The sequence below is a fragment of the Marmota flaviventris genome, chromosome 2 (genome assembly GCF_047511675.1).
Source record: "Marmota flaviventris isolate mMarFla1 chromosome 2, mMarFla1.hap1, whole genome shotgun sequence".
In the NCBI taxonomy this organism is placed as follows: Eukaryota; Metazoa; Chordata; class Mammalia; order Rodentia; family Sciuridae; genus Marmota; species Marmota flaviventris.
Window position 1 is genome coordinate 137113346 of NC_092499.1, and position 12322 is coordinate 137125667.

The following is a 12322-nucleotide window of genomic DNA, read 5'->3' on the forward strand; positions in this document are numbered from 1 at the left end:
CTCTATCCATATAGGGTCAAATAAATAGTTTTTTTCTTTTATGACCCTTGGTTTTAAGTCATACTTAGAAAGTATTTTCCTAAGTTCGTTTAAAAAAATATTTACCACCTTTAAGACTTCATTTTATTATGTTTATTTATTAATAGCCAACTAAAGTCAAAAGTTTAAAATTTCACCAGGTGCAGTGGTGTATGCTTGTAATCCCATCTCAAGAGGGTAGGCAAGAGGATCACAAGTTTGAGACCAGCCTGGGCAAACTGGTGATAGCCTGACTCGAAATAAATAAAAAGTGCTGGGGATGGAGCTTAGTGACAGAATGCCCTGGATTCAATACCCAGCACCATAAATGAATAAATGTTTAAAATGTCATCTTTATATTAACTTAATTTACTTAATTTCCCCCTACCCCCCAGCACTGGGGATTGAACACAGGTCCTTATGCATGCTAAGTAAGTGCTCTACCTCCAAATTACATTACCAGTAAATTAACACAAAATATGTACTTTTTTGAATTAACTTACTTTGAAGTCCCTCTTTTCTCTCTTCCAATTCATGTTACCTCATAACTATACTCTTTCTTTCCATAACCCTCCCAATTTTTCATCTCAGTTATGAGCCAAGAATTAATCCACAATATTGTGACTGACAGTCCAAGATGCACTGAATCTCAGTATCTTAGAGCAAGTAGAGAATCTTGGAAGCATCCTTCCATTTCATAGCTAAGGATACTGAGATCCAAAGCAGTGAACTGGACTTGCTCAAGATCATGGGACTGGTTAGTCTTATATTTTTTCTTATTACTATTCAAGAAGAAGAGAAATATTGATTTTGCCATAAATTCTGTTTCATCAATAGACAGCTATTAAAGTACTCCTCTGTCCAACACTGAGCCAAGCATTGGGCTCCAGAAATAAATTATATAGCTTTGAGTTTTCAAAAAGCTCAAAGTCCAGTGTGGGGTATGAACACCCATATCTACAGACCAACAGGTAAGGCAACAGTGGCCTAGAAATGTGAAAAGTCTAACTAATTCTGCAAGGGATGGCATGGAAAAGACTCAGAAGATACTATTTTTAATTGGGCCTGACATGACTAGGACTTTGAGCAAAAACTGAGAGAAGGCATTTGGCAGTAAGGACAAAGCAGGGTATCTGGTGATATACGGTGAGAAGGAAATAATCTGGCCTAATGTTAGCAGTGGGTGGAAGAAAAAAAGTGGTTCCTTAGAGAATCTGTGATCATTGGCAGGTCCTCATGTGGGTCTGGGTGTCCAAATTGCAAGTGAAGAATTATAAATGAATGAACCCATATATAGACTTTCAGGTATTTGGTAGGAAACACATATTTTCCCTGGAAAAAAATGCTCTCCTCTTACAACTCAAAGAATTCTCACAGATAGAGAATTCTAACTAATATAAGCTCACAATCAAACATCACAAAACACCAAAGGAAAGAAGCCCTCATGAGTGAGAATCAGCAGAAGCACCTAACAACAATCTGCAAATATTGCATACAAATTAAGGATGTTCAATATGACTGAAGAAATAAAGTGGGAAATTAAAGATACAAGCATGGAATAAGAGTTTTTAAAACAAAATATAACATTAAAAAAAAGAAGATCAAACATATTTGAAAAAGAATAAAATAGAAACACTGGGGCTAGGAATGTGGCTCAGTGGTAGAGCACTTGCCTAGAATGAGTGAGCCCTGGATTCCATCCCCAGCACTGCAAACAAAACAAAATAGAAACACGGAAGTAATATGATCAACCAGATTAAAAACCGACTGGATGAGCATCAGAAATAATAATTGTAGTGAATTACAACACATCAAACAAAGCTGGGCAGGGTGGCATGTACCTGTATTCTCAGATACTCAGAATGCTGAGGCAAAAGGATTACTTAAATCAAGGAGTTTGAGGCCAGCCTGGGCAACACACTGAGACACTGTCTCAAAACAAAGCAAAGCAAAACAAAACAAGACATCAAATAAATTGTATCTGTGAGTTAAAACTAAAACTAAAAATACATCAATGGAAGGGCTGAACAGAAGATTAGAGATAACTAAAAAGAAACTTAGTGAAGTAGAAGAAAAATAAGAAATTACCCAGAAAACGTCCAAAATAAGAAAAAGATTGGAAAGAAAAGGAAGTTAAAAAAGCCAGGTACGATGGTGCATACCTGTACTCCCCACTACTGAGGAGGCTAGGGCAGGAGAATTGCAAGTTCAAGGCCAGCCTGGGCACTCAGTAAGACCTTGTTTCAAAATAAAAGCTCAGTGATAGAGGGCTTGTCTGGAATGTGCAAGGCCCTGAGTTTAATCCCAGCAAAGGAAAAAAAGAAAAAAAGAATAAGGAGACAGAAAGAAAGGATACAATAAGATTTAATATACATAAAACTAAAATTAATACACTTCTAGTTGGAGTTCCAAAAGAGAGACTAGAGAGAGAGAAAATGAAGGAGAAACAACAGTTAAAGAGATAATGGCTGAAAATGTTCTAGAACTGATGGAAGTCTTCAATGCTTACCTTTGGGAAACCCACTGAATCCTTAGGTAAATGAGATAAAATCCATTCCTTGGTACATTTACAGTGAACTACAAAGCACAATGTGTGTGCAAGAGAGAGAGAGACAGAGAGAGAGAAAGAAGAAGAAGAAGGGGGGGGGAAGGAGGAGAAGGAAGGGAGGGGAGGGGGAGGGGGAGGGGGAGGAGGGAGGCGGAGGGGGGACAGGGGAGGGTGACAGGGGGAATGTGTCCAACTGAACAATAATTGGGCTACCAGCTTCTCTATCAATGAAAGCCAGAAAATGGTGGAAAACTGCCTGTACATACTAAAAGAAAATAACCATCAAATGAAGAATGGTTTTATACCCAGTAAAACTATTTAATTAGAAAAAGGAAATATAATCTCAACCAAACAGAAACTGAAAGTTTATGACAAAAAAAAAAACAAAAAACTTCACCACATAAAATTATGATCCCAGAAAGAATACCCGAGATGAGCTGCAAATGGTGGCACACACCTGTAATCCAGCAGCTTGGGAGGCTAAGACAGGAGGATCACAAGTTCAAAGCCAGCCTTAGCAACTTAGCCAGACCTCAAAGAACTTAGCAAGATCTTTTCTCAAAATAAATAAAAAGGGCTGAGGATGTGGCTCAGTGGTTAAGTACCTCTGGGTTTAATCCCTAGTACAAAAAAAAAAAAAAAAAATACCTGAGATGAAAGAAGAAATTTAAATAAATAAAATTGGCAAAAACATGGAAAATCAAAGCAATGATTGACCACATACATTAAAAATAGCAGCAAATTTGTGATTTATTTATTTTGTGGTGCACGGGGATTGAACCCAGGGCCTTGTGCATGTAAAGCAAGCACTTTATCAACTAACTTATATCCCCAAGCCCAGTCCAATCTGTGATTCAAGAGAGAAACAAGATGCAGCTAGACTACTGTATGACAATTGCATCTGAGCAGGGACAGCAGTGACTTTATGTAAAGCATCACAAGGTTCTTGCTGTTTTTTTGAAGAACAATGGAGACTTCAAGTAACTTTAAACCTTTATGCAGTCTGCCTGCATTAAAAGAGCAGAAATAAGGCGTGTTAGTTCCAAAGTGGTAATGAGGGGAAAAAAATAGTGAAGAAAAACATAACTTTCAATCAATTTAACCCATTATGTCCCATGGTCCCACTGATGCAACACCTAAAAAACTTAAATTGAGCAACAAATATACTGCTATGGTAACTTTTAAATAAATTTGTTCTTAGAGTTCTATTCTTTTGAAAAAAAATAGGTGAATGCTTAGTGATAATATTCATTAATATTAATGATAATAAATTATATAAATAAGTCTAGATTATGATTTCCAGCTATCTTAATGCATCTGTGAATTTCATTGAAAAATATTCACAGAGTTGAAAATTTGGGACTTGATGGGCTAAAAGAATAAACAGATAAAGAACAGACAGCAAGTGCAAAATAAGATAGTAGAAAAAATCCAAATATACTCAGAATTATAACAAATGTAATTGGACTGAACTCACTAGTTAGCCAAACTGGATTAAACAAAAGTTAATTCAGCTCTAGGCTGTCTACAGAGACATGAGAAGTTGGGTGCAGTGGTGCACACCTATTAACCCCAAGTTACTCTAGAGGTTGAGGCAGGATGGTCACAGGTTCCAGGTCAGCCTCAGCCACTCATGAAGATCCTGTCTCAAAATAAAAATAAAATGGGATGCAGATGTGGCTCAGTGGTAGCGTGCTTACCTCACTTGCACAAAGAGAAGAGGGAATAGCACAAACAGCAGGACCTGGAGTGACAAGCTAGACCCAGGGTCTTATCTGATTTTGGCATCAGGTAAGTACATTTACAAAATAGACCACTGAGTATGAGTAGGAGATGGCTGAGAAAGACAGCTGAGAGTGTGCTAGAGCGCAGAGGGAGAGAAGTGGGAACAGTAAGGGTGGGCTCTTCTTTGTGGAATCCTAATAAAGGAGGGGAGACAGGTATATTTGTACCCATAGGTGGGAAATCAGGGCCTAGCAGGATGCTGGGTGCCTTGTCCTCTGATGGCAACCAGGTTAGGACACAGAGGAATAGGAGGGAGCTGGTGGTAGCCACATGGAGAGTGGCCCAGGTTCCCAGCTTGGGTCAGGGGTGAGTGGGGCTGACTCAAGGAGGGATATATGGGGGGAGGACAAGAAGAGTTTGGGCGTGGTGGCACATGCCTATAATCCCAGTGGCTTGGAAGGCTTGAAGCAGGAGGATCAAAGTTCTAGGCCAGCCTCAGCAATTTAGCCAGACCCTGTTTTAAAAATAAAACAAAATAAAAAGGCTGGGGATATATCTTACTAGTAAAGTACCCTTGGGTTTGATCTCTAGTACCCCCCACCCCCCCAAAAAAATGCCAGAATTTCAGAGGTGACCTGCTTCAGGGTAAGGGCAAGTCTACAACTGGTCTTGCAGTGTGCGGCTAGAGGATGGAACCCTAATGGAAGTTGAGGACTCATGAGGCTGGGGGAGGGGTCCCGGGATCAGAATCACATAGTGGGGTTAACCTACCAGCATCACTAGCTTTTAAAGGGTACCTGATGGTTATCCAGGGGTTGGCTTGGCTGTGATCTTTGTGAGGACCTTCTGATGTGACTCACAATACATCCATTAAATTTTGGCTACTGTTTTACAGCCTTCCCAATCTGGAAGCACATTGTTGCCCTACTGAGAAAGGACTGGGGCCCACAGTGGCATCCAGGCACTACCCAGAAGACAATTTACACATAACCAAAAGTTAGTACAAAAGTCATAGTTTTCCATTTCAATCTGGAGGGTGAACACTTCTGCTTTTTATAGTGATCATTCTAGCCTCATTATGAGTCCATAGACATTACACACCGAGGGTAGGAGAGGAAGAAAGGGAAGCTGGTTGGGCCACAAAAGGATCCCTTATGCTCAGTTTCCAACTGCATTGAAAATCCTCACGTTCCCTACCACTCTCTGCATACTCCCAGAAACATACACACAACAGAGCATATATATTTAATATCAGAGACTCTTCACAACAGTGGTTGTCAAGGATAGACCCTCCTCAGAGGCCAACCCACTTCTAATAGTCTTTTTGCTTCATTTACAAATACAAATATTAAAAACAAAATACATTCAGACAAAAATTCAAGTTGCACAGAAATGAATAAAGAAAAAAGACAAAAGGCTTCTGTACTTTGGGTAAGGCACCAGGGATGGGGGAAGGGTCAGGTCTGGGAGATCCACACATTAATTAGTAGGTAATAAAACCAGTTATTTTGCCTTATGATGCTGCTGATTCAACACCCATCTGGCCCTGCTTTGGCACTAACATCCTTTAATCCCTCCCTTTCAGAATCTACCCCAATTTCCTGTCACCACCTCATCCCCTCTAATTTAAGGGTGCAATTCTTCACCCTTCCTTCCAATTCTAGAATTTTTAATTTAGTCCTTAGCACTACAGCGATCTTGTTTTCTAATTCTTTGCAAATAAGCTTAAATTGGGCCCAATAGCAATACAGGTTTTCACAGTCTACTGTGGCAACCTGACGCTGCTCGGAACTTGTTTCCTTGGGAAAATCCTTTCTGTTTTTGACATGAACACTAGGAGATGCTTACTTGTAAGGGGGCGCCTCTGCAATCTTAATCTCTATGCTGCCAGAAAGAGCACACTCCTTGTCCTGCTTGCCTTGTGAGCAGGAGGCTTTGTGAGCAGTGACCCTAGGGCCTGCCTGGGTTCCAATCCTGGCACTGATGTTGCTAAGTAGGTGAAGTCAGGAAAGGTATTCAACCTCAATGAGCTAACAAACAGTATGAAAATGCTTAGAGTTGCTGTAGAGTAAAAGATCTGGGCGAGGTCAGTGTAGAAAGATATTTGACTCCAGTTCTTGGGGCCACAGACCCCTTTGAAGTTAGTGAAAACCATACATCCTCTTCCCAGAAAAGTGCACACGAGTAAACCTCTGCAGTTTCAGGTACACTGACCCCTGAAGCCCACACACATTCTGGAGGGTCAAGGACCCCTAATTCCAGCCCTCCCTGCAGCGGCTTGAGAAGTGCATGGGACAGAACTCTGAGGTGATTCTACAAGTATCACGTTCCCTCACACGGAACTACTGAGCAGGTTCCTCTCCCCTTGCTTGGGTTCCGCTTTTGGCAGAAACTTTACACCTCTCTTCCCCAAAGCCCTTTTGACCCTTGCCAGTTTTTCTCTTGCTTCAGTCTAAATCCTCCCTGAGTCCCCTTAAGATAATCTCTGTGTGCAACACTGCTCCCATACCTTTTTGAAAATTATTTGGATCCTTTTCAAAAGCTCTGATGGTCCATCTCACCTTTACTCCTTAGGAAAGTCAGACCAGAACAGGGATTAATATCCACCTGGCCACCACTAAGGCAACACAGGTGTGGGTGCTAGGAAGCCCAGGTCCTTGCCCTCAAGGGGCATAGAGACAGCAAACAGCAATAAAAGCTACTGATCAGAAAAGCCAAGAAACTTGTGAGATTACCTAATTCCCTCATTACTTGCCTGAGAAGTGACTTGCCTGAGGTCATTTGACTAGTTCACTCCAAAACTGAGAAACTCCCAGTTCAGTACTTCGAGTCTACCAGTGCTTCCCAGAGATGATCTTGCCCAGGAATCTTGTTAAAATACAGATTCGGCAAATCTGCTCAGGGGCCTGAGATTCTGCATTTTTAAAAAGTTCCCAGGGAATGCTGATGCTGCTGGTCCATGGACCACACATGAAGCAGCTGGGTTTACATTAAGGTTAACAAGAACAATACAACCTGCTTAAAGCCCCCTCCTCACCCCCATCCCTGCCCTTCTGGTGGCTGTATAAATGGCATTTATTTAGGAAAGAGTCCCTTCCCCCCTCCTCCTTGATTATTTGTTCCTCTGCCTCTGAACTTTCTCCTTTGAAGCATTTATAACAACTGTAATTAAAGAGTATTTGTGTAATTATTAGTTTAATGTCTGCCTCCCAGCGAGACTGCAAGCTCCACGAGGACGGGACCAGCACAGGATCTAGTAAATCACTGACTGTCAGTGAATGAGTAGTTGCTGTGGTCTGCAACAGGCTGGGCCAGCATTCTAGAAAAGGAAGGTAAGATTTACACACATGCAAAACACCTTCTGGAAACCTCAAGGCCAACAGTGACATAGCTGTATGATTCCCACCAGTTTCAAATATATGCCAACTGACCTGGGGCTGTAGTTCAGTGGTAGGGTACATGTTTAGCATGCAGGAGGCCCTAGATTTGATCCCCAGGAACTCCCCACCATCACTACCCGTACGTTATATCAACCAAACTTTTAAGTTGAAAGTGACCTTTTTCAGTAGAAAAAAGGTGTCCTTAATCTTTACAGAGTACAAAATTGTCCTGATCTGGTATTACCACTCTGCCAGGGAATAATCAGGACCAGAAAAATAAGTATCCCCTTATAGCCCTCATTGGGTGAATCGTCCTGGCAGAGGAAGCAGTGGGCGAGCTCCATGACCAGCCTCACTCTGCTGCAGACTTACAATTTCTAGTTTTTCTTCTTCTTTCTTCTTTCAGTAGAACCCAAAGCTCTGAAGGACTAGCTCCTTGGCATGGGTAGAGATGTCTGACCACCCCATGATTCTAGGGAGGCAAAGTCTGACACCAGCTTTGTGCCCTTGGACAAGTTACTTAACTCCTCTGTGCTGTTTCCCAGGCTACCAAATGAAAATAACAATGTGGGTAGCTAGCACTTGCAAGGACTAAAGGAGATGATACATATAACGCATTTAGCATAATCCAGGCCCAGGACACATCATTATCATTATTCTCTCCATCTCTGAGTCCAATTCAAAACCTCTCTATTGTTTTGCACAAGTCTCCACCCAGTGGCTCCACCCATTCAGGATTCACTCTTCCCAGCCCCCTCCTGCCTTACCTGTCTAAAGCTTGTTTGAAACAATGAATCACAGCACAATTCTGCAGCTCCCATCAATCACCTCCCTCCCTGCCTCTGCCTCTGAATGTCATTCTGGGGTCCTTCTGGAAGGGAAATCCTTTTCCTAATGTCCAGCGCAATCATTCAACAAGTGTTTATGAAGGGCCTACTGTGTACCAGTCTTACAGGGACTCAGCAATTGTCAAAGCAAACCAAGCCAAAATAAGACGAGAGAAAGAAATCTATATATCCAAATCCACACATATCCAAGACCTCTGTGTAGGTCTACCAGTTCTAATCCACAAATGGAGATCATTTCAGATTTCTGGCCCTTCCCTATACCCCCATTCTTCCCCTCTGACCAATTCTAAATAAATCCAATAAGAAACTGAAGTATGAAGAAAGTATTACAGATTAAAAAAACAAAAAAGGTAATTTGGGAACATCTGATGACTAAACTTTCACCCCACTACACTGCTAGACTTTGAAGAAGTCAGTGATAACAAAGCCAGAAGCACCCAGTTGCCCAAATAGTCACACTGGCCAATCGAATTCTCCAGAAGAGTGTATATAACACATCTTGAAAATACAAACACTGTTTACCAGCAGGGTGCTTTATTGGGGAACCCCAGCAATATCAGGGGCAGTGGCCTTGTGGAAGGAGCACTGGAAACAGATTCTGCAAGCTCAGGTTTGACTGCTGGGCCTGCTATGTACTTTGTGGTTCTGGAGCACTTTCCTGCCTCAGTTTCTTTTAAACAGTCTATAAGGTCCTCTTCCAGCTTTGAAGTCAAAGGGCTGGGTCAGCCATCATTCACTGAGACTCTGCAGATTCAGAGTCCATAATTCTATAAATTGAGTATTGCTTGTTGCAGACCCTGGCCAGGCATGTGAGATCTGGGGGTGACCAAACCAAGTGAGGAGCCTGCACAAAGCATCAGTATTGGGGGGATAGTGAGCCTTCACCTGTTTCCTCTGAAATGCAACAAACTTTTTTTTTTTTTTAATGGTGCTGGGGATTGAACCCAGGGCCTTGTGCATGCCATGCAAACACTCTACTAACTGAACTATATCCCCAGCCCAACTCTTATTTATCTGATTCTAGAAAGAGGTTTACATTCCAGACCCTGTCTCTCTCCTTGTCTCTAGACAGAGCCTAAAATAAGTCTCCCAGGTAGGAAATGCCTGGTTGGGATGGAAGTGACCTAAGCACAGAACAAATGGCCCACCCACAGTGGAATGAAGACTCACCCAGGAACAGCTCTGAGAAGACAAGCAAAAGGCTTAGGAATGAGCCTCTGTTCCCACTTGAACTCACTGCAGCTCCTCCGCCCACACACAGGCAACCAGGCCAGACTGGAGGAAAAGAATATGACCCAAATGCCCATTCCCACTACCCAAAAGGAAGCAACTCTACCCCCAGTGTCCTCATGCAGTAAAGCCAGCTCTCCAAGATTACTGAAACACCAAGGTGGCCAGAGCTATAGGTGACAGATTAGAGGTTCTGCTGAAAGACCAGCAGGTGCCTGGCACAGGGTTACATGTGGCCTGTGGCTGGAGGGGCAGCTGAGAAAACCACCCGGAAAGCCATAGAAGAAGATATTAACTTTAAAACAAATAAGAAAGGGATGGTTGTAAAAGGTCTCAAAAGTCAACAAGGCAGGTCCATCCCCTTTGACATGAATATATTCTAATATCTAATGACAGTTAAAAACCATTTTCTTCCTTTCTCCCACCAGGCCCCACTAGTTCTCTGAAGGCCCATAGTGAAGACATAATAGAGATGTAGGTCCCCTGCACTACACAACACACACACACACACACACACACACACACATCACATACAAATACACGGGCCCTCTACTTGTCATAAGTGAACTTTGACTGTTTTTACTTACACTTGTACAAAGGCAGGGCCAAGAAGGCAGCTTCAAAGCTGGCTAGGTGACCCCCAAGAGCGCAAAGTCCTTGGCACACCTGTGGGGGAGTTTAGTGAGTGTCTCAGGTATCCACAGGGACTAGTCATGTCTTCTCTAGGTGGACACTGGTGGAGAGTTTCCATGATGAACAGAAATAAAGGCGCTCAAGATGCATTTAGCAGTTAGAGCACTAGACCCACAGCTCAAGAGCGGGCCAAGAGGAAGGATATCCCCCCACTGGCAGACCCGGCTCAGACCGGGAAGGATTCCACAGTGTCCCGGTGCAAGCGCACCCAGGTTGGTACTATGCCTTGCCGGAACCATCTCGGAGCGTGGAGATGTATTAATGACCGTTTCGGGTTAGTTAAAACCCACACAGGCACCTCCCAGACCTCTTAAATCTTCCCAAACTACAGTTCAGACGGGAGGGAAGCAGTTGCAGGGACCATAAAAGTCATCTTAAAAGGCAAGTTGGAAAAAAAAAAAAAAAAAAACCCGATACGCACTAGTTAACAAGTCCGCGGTTAGGGTGGCGGTAGCACAGGGGCCGATCTGTGGGATCTGCGCGCCTAGGGTGGGGATACTGGGGCTGCCCTGGCGGTCCCGGAGCCTCTTCGCCCACCTGGCAGCCTGGGCCCCCCACGATCTGACGCCGGCGATCACGCCCCACAGCTCCGTCCAATTAGGAAAATGACCGCGAGGAGACGGAAAGAGGGCGACGAGGAGGGGGGTTGAGCCACGGGAGGCTAAGGACCGACCGTGGGGACCCCACCCGCCATCCCCCCCACAGTCGGCGATTGCCTTCAACAGGTTCCGGCCCCGGACGCAGTGATTCGGGTCGTGTGTGGGTCCCGCGGCGCCCAGCTCGAGGCGGGGGGCTGCCCTCCGGGGCGCCCCAGCACCCCCAGCTGCGCGCCCAGCCCTCCCCCACCACGGCCGGCGGGGACGCGCAGCAACCCCACCCGCTCGGAGAGTAAAGTTTGTGGGCAGCCGCAGGGGCGGGGCGGCGAGGGGGTGAAACTTTGAGTCCCGGGCTGGGTGCGGGGGGAGCGCACCGAGCGCCGGGACACCCACGTGCGGTCCGGAGCGCCGCCGCCGCCGCCGCCCCGGCCTCCCTCTCCGCCGGCGCCGCGGCGCTTTCCTTTCATTTTTGCTTCTCTCTCCCTCTCTCTCTCATTCGCGCGCTCTCCTCGCTCTCGCCCTCTTTCGCTCTCTCTCTCCCTCCCTCCTTCCCTTCCCCCTCTCCCTCCTTTCCCTCCCCCCCCCCACCGGACGCCATCTCTCCCTCTTTCCCCGGCTCTCCCTCTCTCCCTCCAGCTCTCCGGCATGAGGGAATGTGGAAGTGAAAGGAAAAGACGACATGTTTGCAGCGCGGCGCGGGCCTGCGCGCGGCCGTCCCCGGGGAGAGGCGGGGGGCGGGTCGGCCGCGGCCGCAGCGACCCACCCCCGCGCCCCCCGCGCCCCAGCCGGCGGGCTGCTTGGGCTGCTGGGCCGGGGGCTGTGGGCCGCTCGGGACACTCACCCTGGGTCCGGGCGCGGTTCCTGCGCGGGGCCCTCGGCGGGCCGGGCCGGGCCGGGCCGGGGGCTCCTGCTGCCCACCGCCCGGGCTGCTGCTGCGCGCCCGCCTCCACGCGCGCCCGCCGCCTGCGCCTGCCGCCCTCCCTCCGGCTCCTCTCTTTCTCTCCCCCTCTCTCTCCCTCTCCTCTCTCGCTCGCTCTCTCGCTCGCGCTCTCTCCCTCCCTGGAAGAAGGGAATGAGGCAGGGCTGACGTGAAGGGATGCAAAACAGCTCCTCCTAACCCAGCTCGCAGAGGAAGAGAGACAGAAAAGCAGCCCTTTTATCTCTCTTTTGTTTTCTCACTTCCTTCCACCCCCCAACACCCCCTCCTGTCAGCCCAAGTTTTCTTTTTCTCTTTCTACCACAGAGAGGATTTTTCTTCCTTTCTTTCTCTTTCTCTCGGTTCAA

The 12322-nt window shown here is 45.7% G+C and overlaps 1 protein-coding gene across 3 annotated transcripts in view; it reads right to left on the bottom strand.

The window, feature by feature from the left end:
• Positions 1-11963, bottom strand: part of Znf710 (zinc finger protein 710) — a 71256-nt gene extending 59293 nt beyond the window's left edge. The window contains exons 1-2 of one of the 3 annotated variants that reach the window (XM_071608622.1): positions 10864-11193; positions 10337-10415 (exon numbers count right to left, since the gene is read on the bottom strand). The gene's annotated coding sequence lies outside the window, so the exon portion shown is untranslated. Of the gene's footprint in view, positions 1-10336; positions 11194-11879 lie in introns of those variants that run through there. The other 2 variants (XM_027919812.2, XM_071608621.1) reach the window with 2 other exon arrangements.
• Between the last annotated feature and the right edge of the window lie 359 nt (positions 11964-12322).